The sequence below is a fragment of the Crocodylus siamensis genome, chromosome 12, assembly GCF_052110815.1.
Source record: "Crocodylus siamensis isolate JL-2025a chromosome 12, ASM5211081v1, whole genome shotgun sequence".
NCBI lineage: Eukaryota > Metazoa > Chordata > Crocodylia > Crocodylidae > Crocodylus > Crocodylus siamensis.
Window position 1 is genome coordinate 35,200,708 of NC_143406.1, and position 14,543 is coordinate 35,215,250.

Here is a 14,543-nt window from a genome sequence, read left to right on the forward strand (position 1 = left end):
TGTAACAAATTTTTTAGCAATAGGTTTACAAAACTGAATGGGGGGTAATGTGTTCAACCTACCCTCTACCTGGCCTCCACTAAGGCACATAAAAATTGCAGGGGTCCAAGACCTCCATTCAGACACACAAAGCAGGTGCCAAATTTTAGGATTACTTAAGTGCATGTACAAGTTTTTATACATGCAAATTTAGGCATGAATATGTGTGCAGTAGTTGATCATCAGGACCTTAAGTACTGACAGTAACATATTACAAGTTAGGATTTGGCATTTAAAACATACTGTTTTCCTCACAGAAGCAGCATTTATAAAAAGTGTTAATTTCTTTTGTATAAACAGGAAAAATTTAGAAAAGTAGTAAAATGTAGAATAAATAAGTAGGGTCTATGGTGATTACATTCTGCTCATAAAACAACTCTGACACATTCCTGTTGTCTGTAAACTTCTGACACTGAACCACAAAGTAAAGCACATTCTTCAAGAAAAACATATTGTGAGGACCTCCTATGTAACACAAACAGTTTGTCAGGTCACAAAAAATTTTGGTTTTTCACAAGTTTTTCTTAAGCTCTTGTGAAGGTACTGGGCTCCATCACACACACACAGAATCCCTGCCTTCACAATAAACATGAAAAAATGAAAACATTGTGCGCGCAGATTTTTACACATCAACCTTTTGGTTCTCCCTCCCCAAATCCAAACAATAAAATTGCTCAAGGCTGGATATTATAGAAATTCTGTGCTTGCAGATTTATTTTGACTCTTATCTCAAAGTTATGGCAACGCATACATGGGCGCTGGTGCCACCTTAGTAAGGGGGGGCATGTGCCCCCCCCAGCAACCAGTCAGCAACCAAGGGGGGGAGTCCCCCTACAGCCAGTCTCACCCAGTGATTGCACTGACCAGGAAGTGGCCACAGTGCTTCATCTGGCGCTTCCACTCCCCAACCGGCACTTGCAGTGTGGGCATTGGCATTCCCACCTGCCCCACCTGCCTGTTGCCTAAGTAGGGAGCACGGCCTGTCAGGGGGTACACTAGCACACTCAGGGGGTTTGTGTGCACCCCTGTGCACTGCCTACACATCGCCACTGAACGCATATGTAGTCTGACTCAATACAGTCTAAATATCTAAATATCACTTCAAGTGAGGGTTAACTCTAAGCTGTGCTACCTAGCTCATGTTAGAGTAAGGTTAGTCTGCTTTACAGGGATAAAATAAGCAATTTGCAGTCTTCCAGCATCCCATGATACATTGGTCCCTCCCCCCTCCCCCCCAACTCACCAACCGGCTACAGTATTAGTATTAATGTGCAACTGTTCATAGCACATTTTAAGTTTAACATTGCTTAACATTTCACAGATTTAGTATGGTCTAAATTTAACATGCAACTTCACCCTTAATATCCATTCATTCATTGGGAAAGAGCACACAAAAATGCCATTTCTATGGTGATACAAATTATGTCACATGTAGTTTGCATCTGCTGGGAGTAAATTAGCTGGGGTGTTGATATGGAACAGCTGGTTTTCGCTATTAAATTGTAACACCTTCAGTGCAATTATCCTTCCTCCTATAATGAACAACTACTGACCTTAGGCAGCATCATGTTGTTCAGGGTGTGGTTGGAAGGAGCCTGCATTTTTAGAGTCACTTTTGTAAGGGCAAAGACCTGCTCCAAAGGCAGTTGTGCAGCTGCAGAAGCATCTCTAGCATGTCAGTTATGTCCAGATAGAACAAGGGTTGAAGTGTTGTTGCAGCTCTGATGTAGCTTCTTTAGGCAAATTCATCTCTCACAGCTATAAACAGTTGGCCCAATAAAAGGTATGAGCCACTAATTCTGCCAGCTCAGAGGGAGAACAGAGGGAAGCGTTAAGTACCATGAGATTTACCCCCAGGAACTCTTGAGTTAAAATGCCCCAGTTATGAAACACATTTTTCTCCTGGGGCTTTTCAGAACAGTATAGGCTGTAATGTGGCATAAATTGGTCAGCTGTGAGGTCACATGGTTCATGAAGCCGCAGACATGTCAAAAAACAAACCACCGATTGAACGTGTACAAGTGGTCACTGCTTCATTATGGCCAGCAGCCATATACAAAAACATAGCGTACTGTGCATGCATGGTTTTGAAAATCACAACCAACCTACAGCCTTTTGATAAAGCTGGAGGGTTGTGGTGGTAGCAGACTGGTTAACCAAGTATTCTGCCCTCCAAATTCCTGGCATTGTGGTGCCCTGAAGTTGAAGTCTGCACTTTGTGCAGTTTTTTTCTCCTCCTGAGAGAAAGTCTGGGGCATAAATTAAAGTAGCTGCTAGGACCATAGCAATGTTAAAGTAATTTTCTGAAATGAGGCAGGAAGTATTCTTCATAAACCTTTCAATGCTGTCCAATGGACACTGAATCATATAACTTTACATTATACTCTCACAACTAAAATGAATAACCACTAACATCAGAAGTCCTATTAGGCCAGATTGGACCATCAGTAGTTTGCATGGACTAGTACCTACCTCCAACAAGGAGCTCCAGAAAGCAGGATCTTCAGGCACTGCACTGGGCCAAGGTATTTGTGTCACCTGAGCAAGATTTTCAGGGATCAAGCATCAGAATCATAATTTCTTCTCTGCTTTCCCCCTACAGGAGTTGAGGGTGAGCACATGACTGACCTACACCAGAGGTGAATTGTATTAGTTTCTGTGCTGGATAAATGCTGTGCTAGCTTGTAGCCTATTTTCTCAGGTAAGCATAATAACTTTTTGTTGCGCTCACTGACAACTTCCCGACCCTCCAATAAAATATTAATAAAATTAGATTACTCGGTCTTGCTTAATGATGATAGTGCAAATATGAAATAAAGTGCAGACCTTGAATATCAAACTCGCAAGTCACAAGTCTTTTAAAGCCTTTCTTGACAATTTTCTCACAAGGAGAGTAGTGGAGCACTGGAACAGGATACCAGAGAGGTGGTGGAATCTCGATCCTTGGAGATTTTTAAGACCCAACTAGATAGAGTCTTGGCTGGGATGATCTAGTTGGGGATGGTCCTGCTTTGAGCAGGGGGTTGGACTAGATGACCTCCTGAGATCCCTTCAAGCCCTAATTTTTCTATGATGCTCTGATTCTATCTTCAGTTAATTTCATTTTTCTGCTTTAGTAATTTCAGTTCAGTACTACTTGGTACTGCTTTTTGGTTTACAGATTGAAGTAAACCAATACCGACCAAGAGAGACTAAACTATCATAGGATGCAAATGCATCTTTATTAGCTTAAGTTTTTTAAAAATGTGTTCCCCAAGTAAAAAAGATACAGGCAAGACTAGTAGGGTGCATCCACACGAGTGTGCACGTGCCTCTTGCCCCGCCTCAAACCCCTTTGAGGTGGGGCAAAAGGCACGTGCTGGAACAAAAAAATGTTCCTCGTTCTGCAAGTTTGCAGCACTGGAAGAAAATTAGACCCCTGGATATCCAGGGGTCTAAAAAAAGCAAAGCATAAAAAAGTGGAGCAGGCCACGGTCCCTGTCTGTGTCCTGAGGCAACCAGAGGCTGGGTCCTCCATAGAGATGCTCTGGCTGCCAGAGCGTCTCTATGGTTGCCCCTCGCCCTGGTGCTGAAACACGCAGTCGGCCAGGCCACGTGTTTCAGCACCTAGGCTCCGGTCTCGGTGAGTAAGGGGTCAGGGAGGCTGGAGGAGGGGGGAAGGGACTGTGGGGAGAACCCCTGACAGCCCTGCCCACTGCTCCAGTCCCTCCTCCCCCCGCCAGTCCCCCCGAGCTCCCGACCCCTGCCAGGACTGGCTGCTCCCCCCACCAGCTCCCCCAAGGTCCCTGACCCCTGCCGTGGCTGGCCCCTCCCCCCACCAGCCCCCCTGAGCCCCCAATCCCTGCCCTGGCCAGGCCTATCCCCCCAAGTCCCCTTATCTCTGCCCCCCCCATACTTAAAAAAACCCAAAAAACCCTGCACTTACTTGCAGTTGAAGCTGCCTTCCAGCTGCCTGGGGCCCTGCACTGGTGACAGCCCCAGTGGCCCCAGCCCAGGCCCTCCTCCCCCTCCACTGTCCTGTGTGGCCCGGGGAGCTCCCCCACCCCTGCTTCTCAGGTAAGCAGAGTTTTTTTCCCTATTTTTTCCTGTTCTTTTTCTGGGGTTTTGTTTTAAGTGATGGTGCCTGGGGTTGTGGGGGTATCCTTGGGGGACTGGGGGTGCAAGTTGGGGGGTGAAGCTGGGTGGGGAAGCCATTGCAGGTATCTGGGGGATTGGGGGGGTGGGGCTGAGTGGGACAGCCATTGTGGGGGCTGCAGCAGCTGGTGGGGGATGGGGCCAGTGGGGCAGCAATCAGGGGGCTGGGGTGGGGCATGTGGGCCTTGCAGGGAGGGTGGTATCCCCTGTGCGGGCCATTTGGCTCCCGTTGGGGGGGCTGTACCCCTTGTGTTATCACCCCTTGTGAGAGTGCTGATTCCCCTGTTGGGGGTCTGAATCCCTTTTGGGGGCTGAACACTTTGTGTGGGGGATGACCCCACTGTTGGAAAGCGTAACCCTTGTGTGGGGGCTGAATCCTCTGTTGGGGGGCTGAACCCCTTGTGTAGGAGCTGAGCCCCATGTTGGGGGGCCGTAGACCTTGTGTAGGGGACCAACCCCTTGTGTGGGGGCCATCGCCCTGTGGGAGGGCAGCAAAATATGTATTCATGAATTCATGAAACTTATATTTAGAGTTCACTTTATTATTATGATAAGAGACTTGCTTTAACACTGTAGATGTATCAATTAAACATTGTCCAACTGATCACTGTCTCTGTCTCTTTATAGTGGTCTTTGTTTTACTTGTGGAGAAACATGGATTTGGGGGTATTTTAGAGGGAATTTGGGGATTTTTTTTTTATCAGGGATTTTTCAGTTTTCCAATAGGGAACACCAGAATTCCTGCTAGGGAGGCCAGTGGCAGGACCCTGCCTGCTCAGAGCTGGCACCTTGGACCCAGCTGGCTGTGGCTGACCTCCTGGTCAAATGGGGCCAGGAGGACATGCTTTGACAATTCAAAGCAGGCCACCACACCTGGAACGTCTTCTGGGTGATAGCTGCCCAGATGGCTGGGCAGGGGGCACAAATGGTAGTAGTGCCACACAAAGGCCAATCCTGCAACCGCAATCCACTGGCAGCTGGCCCAGAGGGGCAGATGCCTCTACTGGCTTTGCAGTCCCCATCCAAGTCTGCCAGGTGCACAGCAGGTCACAGCCAGGCAGCAGCACCCACTGCCAGACTGCTGCAGTGGGTAAAGGGTGCAGGGAACTCTCAGGGCTGGTTCAGCAGTCCAGCTGGCACAAGGGGTAGTGTCCCCAGGTACCAATTGGCCAGGCCCCAGGAGCTCCTGAGAGCTAGTAGCCCTGAGCTACTTGCCAGGGCGGCTTTTTATACTGCCGGGGACAGCACAGGTGCTGGCCCTGGGCTTTAGCTCCCCCTGGCTGAAGATCCAGGAGGAGCCAGGCAGGGTTATTTTACCCCTAGTGGCACAATTTTCTCCACAACAAAGTGCATGTGCGCTAAGGCAAAAAGCCCCGGCTCAAATTTGCACCACTTCTATTTGAGCTTCTGCAAGCACATGTACTTGCATGTGTGGATGCATCCAGAGAGTCCTGAGTACAATGGTCACACCTGGAGACATATAAATGCTTATTTTTCCACAGAAATTTCAAAATGTCTTTTTGATGTCCTCCAGGTTTCAGCTGCCTGCCAAGAGTTTGAAGATCATTGCAAATATCCAGGGTGTTTATATCAGAGCATGTATCTACACCAGGACATCCATCTCCAAATTCTTTGCTTAAAACAAAGCAAAACAAAAGGTTGTAAATATCTGCAGGGCATCTTTGATGCTTCGGAAATATACAAAAACTCCTCCAGACAGCTGATGATGTTCCTCAAGTTATAAAAAATCTTTCTGTAAATGACTGCAGCAGTTTCCAAAAAAGCATAAAAATGACAGCTTTATAGTTCTTTTCTAGATGTGTTAACAGTTTATCTCTGGCTTCATAATCAAACATTTCTTTGGGTTCATATTCTGAGTTGTTTTTTCTTGTTGGAAATAAAATGTGTTCCGTGTCCCTTTCAACTTCTGGAAGCATTTCACCTACAATGTTAACTTCATAAAATATATTAAGTGAAAGGACCACACTGAAAAAGAAGTTAGAGTTGCAGATGTAGTGGTCTGACAGTTCATCATCATTTCAAGTGTTGGTTCATTCATGTCCTTGTATATTGGAATGTGTCAACTGAAACTAAAGAATCATACTTTTGAAACTTAGTACCAAACTAGGTAGATAACATCAATTTGGCCTTCTCACCTCATTTCACTTGAAGATTTTGAAAACAGGTTGTCACGTGTTGGCACATTACATCCCCACTTTACAGCAAGGCTGCAAAAAAAAATGTAAGGTCATTCTGCACCACATCAAAAAATACCACCACTTCAGTGCAACAACACCTGATAAAACCATTGAGTTCGATATTAAAAAATGCTTTCTTGCTACAGCCTTGAAATCTTTTCTGAACTCTGGTGTGTTTGCTTTTCATATTTGTCTAATTGTCTTAGCCTTGACCTCACAATCACTGAATTCCCATTTCTATTACTTTTCAAGAAGAGTTTCTGTCATTCCAGCACCATAAGAATCTATCATTCAAAAATCAAAATAAATGTTCTTTGATCATAACACTTCCACCTCTGTTGCTTCTTCTGAAGAAACAAATTCAACAAAATCATTGCCATCTGCTGTTATCTATTAGTGTCTTGGGCTCAGTCAAGTAAATAGAAAAATACTTAGCAGAAGTATTTTAAGGCCAGAAATAATTCCTTTCTTGATCATGTTCCCAAGAATTTGAATAGTTTTATTTTGAATATTTTTGTCCAGGTAATGGTCATGAATTTTCTTCAAGAGAATTCATCAGAGATGTTGCTTCATCACAAGGTAATATGTCCCCAAACACTCCAAAAATAAATAAAAAATAACCCTTATTATGAGGTGGATAGAGCTTGCCCACTGAATCTTGCAAGGGAACGTGTTCGATTCCACGTAGCCTGATCCAATCAAAGGGCCTTTCCAAAACGGCTTGTCAATGGCCTACAAGAGAATTACTTCGGAACTGATTTGGACTGCAGCAAACAGGATCTGCTAAAGCGAAATAGAGAAGCCAGTCTTGTTTTCCACATTCTCCATTTGGAAACTGGTTTGAAAAATGAAAATTTACTATCCAAAAGAAAATCTTTGGAATGTATTTGTTCTGGCCCCCGTATTCATAAGCAGGTGAACTCCGTTGATTGATAGCCATTTGGCAGGAACTGTCAGAGCATTAGTACTGAAAGTTTCCTTTTCTGTAGATTTCTTCAGATTCCTTGTACAACTGCATTGTTATTCTTACTGAAAGACATGTCCACATCTACAGGTTGAGCTATGTCATTCTTCTTTTCTCCCAGCTTTTCTTTTGTGATAGACATTTCCACGTTTCCATTTGTATAAAAGACTGTTCATACCATGTTCATTTTTGGTCGCAACAACTTATATTATTAGTGAAGGCCACAGGCAGACTACCTGTGTGTGCAAATGTTCTCTGTGTTGCAACATTACTAATTTGCTAACTGGTGAATAATAAATATTTCATGGTTATCATTTGTTGACTTCTAGGGTAAATGGTTGCCTACTTCACCTGCCCTTACAAGTGGGCCAAGAGAAATAGTGAAAACAGGGCCCAGATTCTGTTTTACCTCCTGGGTGCCTGCGTAGATATGGGGTGCTTAAATGTGAACCTGTTCCATCCTGCTCAAGTTCCTAGAAAACAGCTAAGTTACCTACTTTTGGAACATACTATCACATCAGTCTTCAGACTGTTGCACCTTGTGGGTTAGTAGCTTTTCAGGGAGTTGTGCAGGGTAGAATTGCATTTGGCACCTAAATCCACCTAATATGTGGGAGAGGATCTGGCCCCAAGTGCCTGTCCAACCCCATCAACCTACATTAGAAAGGGAGTTAGGAAGTACATAGACCTAGACATTTCTGTGCTTCTTGACCCAAGATCTGGATAGATTATGCAGATGCTTAATGGGATTTCTTACTTCTGGGTATGAACATAGAATTTAAGATTCATTATACCACATTTGTGTTCATGGGGCTACTCAAGGACATACATTGCCTTCCCAGTTATTACTTTTTCAGCAAATTAAGGATTATGTACACTCATCAAGGACTATACACAAACAAGAAGGTTCAGGTAAGTAATAAACGATCTTTTGTTCACACATATATCACATGCTGATGAAAAGTTATTGGTTTTTGGCGTATAATGAGAATTCATGTTAGTCCATATATCTTGTTTTCCCCCAAGATATATCTTGTTTTTTTAAGATGCTACCTGCCATTTTCCAATTGGGAGGATTAAAAAACTCATTTCTTTCTGTATCTAACTAGAGTGCTATTTGCTACAATGGATGACTGGTTCTAACTTAGATATTCCAAAGTAGGTCACCTTCATGAGTCTTCTAGGCTTCTCAACTTAGGAACTGAGAAGGATAATAATATGACTCAAGTTAATGAGAGAACATCAAAAACAAGAATTGCAGGAAGCTATGCTCTATAATATCTCCTTACTTAAGATATACTGCCACATGGCAAAAGCAGATGGGTAATCCTTCAGTGAATATCCTGGGCCACTAGCTGGGGGTGGGGAAAAAGCTGTCACAACCCTTATATATAAGTTGTGTTGTGACACTTTGTGTGTGAGAGTATGCGTGTGTGTGTGTTATATACATATATATGTATATATAAAATGTGTATACCATTTCCCATCATTTGGCAATAAAAGGTTATATATGATAAAAGGTTTTATAAAAGGAAGTGGTAATTTAATGTGGTGGTAAAATCTTCATTTTTTTCTCATGGTTTTCTATAAAGACACATATGCCAAAGTTCCAAATTAAAATGATCTTTTGGAAAAGAAATATTAAATGGAAAGTTTTGTTTTTTCTATAAATTGAATAGAGAAAAGGCTCTTTTTAATTAGATCAAATTATCCCAAAGTGGAATATGGAAATATTTATGTTGCTACTTTATAGCTATTACTAGAATAAGAAATTGTTCCCGAAAGCTTGCAGAAAAAGACAAATTTTCTTGCGATTTCCCAGTTGGTCTAATAAAAGGTATCATTTTGGAACCAAGAGTTTTTTGTATGCCTGAGAGAAAACAACTTCAATAACTAAAATTTAGCTATCTGATATGGAGTTCATGCAAATCCTTGAGTAACCAAACTGACAGAGATCAACGATTATCCAAAACAGGGTTTTCTGAGATCATTAGTGTTACACAAATGTAAAATCAGCCATGCCACATCCACATTAGAGCCACCTTTGTAGTGCTGTTAACTAGCATGTTTCAGTGTAGTCCTTTTTTATGGTAGCAGAGAATTTGGACCCATAACTCTGGGCTGGATGTAAGATGTTTAGAAAGTTTGTTGTTGTTTTGTTTTGCTTATGAGAAGAAAATGAGAAGAAGTGGAAATCTTTGGTTCTCTGTCTGAGAAGTGTGGTTATAGTCAGAGCACTCAGGACTATAGACATAAATTGTAAAATGATTGAATTGGAGAATGTGGTTTAAGTTAATGTTACTGTTATGTTTCTTTTCCCAATACAATCAAGATAAATTTCCTTTACTTTTTTTGCGTACTGCAACCTGCTGGTAAAGAAAAAAAGTTTCCTCCTGGAAATGTCAAGGAACAAATACATATATCATACTTTTATCTTGCATGCATTGAAAGCATACTGCAATATTGTACTAGTCCTGCAAACGCTTACAAACTTGCTTAGCTTTACCTATATGATTATAGTGCTGTGGCTTCTACATAGCTTGTGATATAAAGGGGAATGTTTTGAAGTTAATGGGTATAGTTTCATGAGTAAAACTGAACATGTGAATAAGTACATGCAGGGCCAGGGCCAGAGAAATCAACCTGTCTCCTGCTTCAATCAACAGAAAACTCCCATTGACTTCAGTGGGAGGTGGATGAAACATGAAGAGTCTAGCCAAAGTCTGTTGTTATCGATGGGGAAGCTTTACGCTGAGTTCAGTAGGCTTCAGATCAAGCCTGAAACACACACAGTGCCTCTACAATTTGACATGCTGTGAGATAGGAGAGAAGCAGCCAGAGGGACGAAGAACTCAAGGTCTGAAGAGGAGAAATTTTGGCCAAGTTTACCAAGGATAAAACCCTACTCATGCAAAAAGTGCTGTGATACTTTGAATGGCCAAATAATGTTTCCTAAGAGATAATTAAATTACTATATTTGAGATATTGGCTAATATTTACACTATGGGCATGCAGCATCTACCACCAGTCGAAGTGCTGGCCTCATTCAGCGTCCCGAAGCACTTCGGAGACTCCTCGACACTGCCTTGGAGATCCAGCCATAGGGTATAATGGGAAAACAATAAAGTATCTATAACTTTGTTGGTTTTTGACTGCTTTAGAAGCAATTTTCAGGGTTGGTAGACTCTGCAGAGAGCATGAAGCTTGCCAAGTCTCAAGAAGATCAGTGCAGTGGTTTTGGGGTAACTGTACCTCAAATTCTTGAAAGCAAAACTCCTGTTACATCTAGGTGTTACAACACAGTGGGGTAAAAAGTGCAGGAGTGGTAGCTCTTACTGAGACCACAAAGCCTGCCAAGTTTCAAGGAGATCAGTGCAGGAGTTTGGGGGGAACTGCCCATCAAGCTGTGGACAAGCAAAACTCGTGCCATGGGTGCTGTGAGACTGATTGTGTCTGTCTTGGGGCGCAGAGGGGAGACAGGGCTGCAGGCCTGGCTGCTAAGCTGCTGTGTGCCCAGTTACCAATCAATCAATCATGATTCACTCAGGGACCAGCTCAATACACAGGACCTAGCTAAATGTAGCCAGTTAATTGCCATCAATTAGCACCTACAAAACCAGGCTAAGGAGGGGAAAGAATCAATACAGACAATGAACTGCCCCAGGACAGACACAGTCAGTCCCACAAGCACCCATGGTACGAGTTTTGCCTGTCAGCAGCCAGAGGTGCAGGACCCCAGATCCCAGAAGCCCTGCACCAATCTCCTCCACAGCTGGCAGGCGTTGTGGCCTGAGCAGGGGCCACCATCCCTGCAGCTGTCACCCCGCTGCGCCTTAACACACACAGTCACCCATGTCACGAGTTTTGCTTGTCTGCAGCTTGAGGGGCAGTTCCTCCTGAACCCCTGCACCGATTTTCTTGAACCTTGGCCGGCTTTGTGGCCTCAGCAAAAGCTACCAGCCCTGCAGTTTTGACCTCCCTGTGGTGTAACACATAGACATGACAGGGGTTTTGCTTTCAAGAATTTGGGGTACACTTCCCCCAAAACCCCTGCACCGATCTTCTTATAGTTTCATAGTTTGTAGGGTCGGAAGGGACCTGAGCAGATCATCAAGTCCGACCCCTGCCATGGCAGGAAAGAGTACTGGGGTCAAACAACCCCGGCAAGGTGTTCGTCCAGCCTCCTTTTAAAGACCCCCAGGGTAGGGGCCAGCACCACTTCTCTTGGAAGTTGGTTCCAGACCCTAGCTGCCCTGACCGTGAAGTAGCGCCTCCTGATATCCAGCCTAAATCTACCCTCTGCCAGCTTGTGACCGTTATTCCTAGTCACTCCTGGTGGTGCTCAGGGGAACAGAGACCCTCCCAATGCCTGCTGGTCCCTTCTGACTAGTTTGTAACAGGCCACAAGATCCCCCCTCAGCCTTCTCTTGTGGAGGCTGAACAGGTTCAGGTCCCATCGCCTCTCCTCATAGGGCCTGCCCTGCTGCCCCCTGATCATGAGAGTGGCCTCCTCTGGACCCTCTCCATGTTGTCCACATCCCCCTGAAGTGTGGTGCCCAGAACTGGATGCAGTACTCCAGCTGCAGCCTGACCAGTGCCGCATAGAGGGGGAGGATCACCTCCTTGGACCTGCTCGAGATGCATCTGTGGGTGCATGCCAAGGTGCGGTTGGCCTTCCTGACTGCCTCTCCACACTGCCGGCCCATGTTCATCTTGGAGTCAGTGATGATTCCAAGATCCTTTCCTGCCAAGTTCTTGAAACTTGGCAGGCTCTGTGACCTCACCAGGGGCCACAACCCCTGTGGTTTTCACTGCCCTGTGATGTAACAGACAGCCATGACATGAGTTTGGCTTTCAAGAATTTGGGGAACAGTTTCCCCCAACCCCTCCACTAATCTTCTTGAAACTTGGCAGGTTTCATGCTCTCAACAGAGGCTACCATTCCTGCAACTTTCATCCAAATCAGACAAAAACCAACAAAGTTATAGATATTTCATTGATTCCCCATTATACCCTATGGCCGAATCGCCAAGGTGGAAACACAGTCTGGAGCTCCGGATTGGATCACAGCCATCCGGCCTGCACCAAATTGGCCGGATCCAAAGACGGATCGGATCGCTGCTGACTCGCACAGGCCTAATAAACCAGCCACGTAAGAACACAAAACGAGCCAGACGCTAGTTAGTGACAACCTTTGGTTACTGTATGTTAGTCGTCATCATGAAGCACTGTTTTAGAAAACCCTTGAGCAGCTTACAACATGGCATGTAAGCTATCTAACTACCACTTTGTGTACATAGGTGAAAGTCCATATTACCCTCCTCCACAAGGCAGCAAAAGCTTTGTGCACAGAACCACATGGTTGTGGGATATAATGATCTACAAACATCCAACATTTCTTAGCCTCTAATCAACAAGCTGTTAGGGTACCCCTTCAGCTCTTTGAGCTTGTAAGATATTTCTTAGCCTAGAAGCTGGGAACAGAATTAAGCAGGGGGAAAGACTTAGATGCTCTAATGTATATTTCTTCTGCTAAGACAATATTTCTTTTGCAGAGTTGTTCTAATGAAATCACACAGAGCATTTACACATGCAATTAATGCTCATGAATAAACTCTGGAGCTTATTGCCCCAGAGTGTTTTGCTCCTGAGTGTGCCGTTTGCATGTTCACCCAGGAGCAAAAACTCTGGAGCAATTAACTCTGGAGTTTATGGGTATGTCCAGACAAGCGCGGTTGTGCAGTATGTGGTGCTGCAAGCATGTTTGCAGCACCACATACTGCACAGTCTGGAGTTTTCTGCACTACAAGGGCATGCTGCCCAAGCATACCCTGCTCCATTTTTTGGTCTTTTTAAAAAAACACAGAAAAAAACCCTGAAGCAGTGCACACTCAGGCAGCCTGTGCTGTTAAAAAGCAGAGCCGGGCTGCAGCTGCTGGCCAGGCTCCACCCAGCAGGATCACCATGGCTGCAGCTCCGGGAGGCCCCCAGGAAAGGCTGCTGGGACCAGACCAGCTCAGTGCTGGCTCCAGCCTCCCCTATGCCACTTGGGGCAACTTGCCACGTGCCAAAGTGCACATGGCACAAGCGTTCCCCAGGGACAAGAAGCAGTAGTGCAAGGTGTGAGGAACCTCTGAGGAACCAAATGTACATCCATGTCTGGATGAGCCCTATTTGCGCATAGCACATGGAGCCTGGTGGGAACAGCCTGGGGTGGCAAGGAACCCAAGGACTCAGCTTGCCAGCCCAGAGCTGCTCCATGTGCAACAAGGGGGCTGGCTGAGGCATGAGGATGCTTCAGCATGGGGGCTGGTTGCATCTCAGCCAGCCACTCCACAGCACATGGAGCCTCGTCGGAGCAGCCCTGGGATGGCTGCTCTGCCGGGGCTCCATGTGCTGTGGAGCAGCTGGCTCAGGCATGAGGCTGCTTCAGCGTGGGGGCTGCCTGCCACACTAAAGCACCCTGATGCCCCAGCCAGCCCCATCACCACCTACATGTTCGTTTAAATGCAGTAATTTACTGTGCCATCAGGTAATACATGTGTCTGACAGAACTATCTAACAGCGCAGTAAATTAGTCTGCACCTGCCTAATTGCTGTGCACATGTAGACAGTGACACTTTACTGCTCAGTAAATTAGTCTACTGCTCAGTAAAGCACACGTGTAGATGAGCCCACTAAGATTTATTGCTGTTATTTATTGCTGTTATTTTGTGCTATGGTAGCACCTGGAGACCCCAACAGTGATCAGGGCCATTGGTGACAGGTGTTATTATACAGGTTTTCTTCACTTTATGGTGTACATGTGTTTCTGGAAAAGGGTGCATAATTTGAATTCACATAAAGGGAACCCACTTTACAATGTAAGAAATTGGGATATGGTTCAAGACCTTGACTGTACTGACCCCCAGACCCATTTCTACCACTTCTACAAGACAATTTTGGTACTCAACAACAGCAGACAGTACACACAAGCTCAGGGTGGTGGTGAATGTTACCATAATGGGGATGGCAACTACAGAAACACGTCGCAGGCAATGAGTGAGAAGCACAGATCCACATAGGAAACTATTTTTTGGTGTGTTTCGCTCCCATGATCATGAATACCGCATGGCCCCAGAGGCTGGGGGGGCACAGTGACCTCCCGCGGGTGGCTGCAGCACTGTTGGTGGTGGGAGTGTGGGGGTAGCAAGTGGTGAGCTCCCGCA

General features: G+C 45.1%; 1 long non-coding RNA gene across 1 annotated transcript; it reads left to right on the forward strand.

Moving 5' to 3' along the window:
* Positions 1-1,641: 1,641 nt before the first annotated feature.
* On the forward strand, positions 1,642-7,703 carry LOC149854893 (uncharacterized). Its single transcript, XR_016438680.1, has 3 exons — positions 1,642-2,740; positions 3,971-4,095; positions 5,708-7,703. It is a non-coding gene; the product is annotated as an uncharacterized LOC149854893 (long non-coding RNA).
* Positions 7,704-14,543: the final 6,840 nt, after the last annotated feature.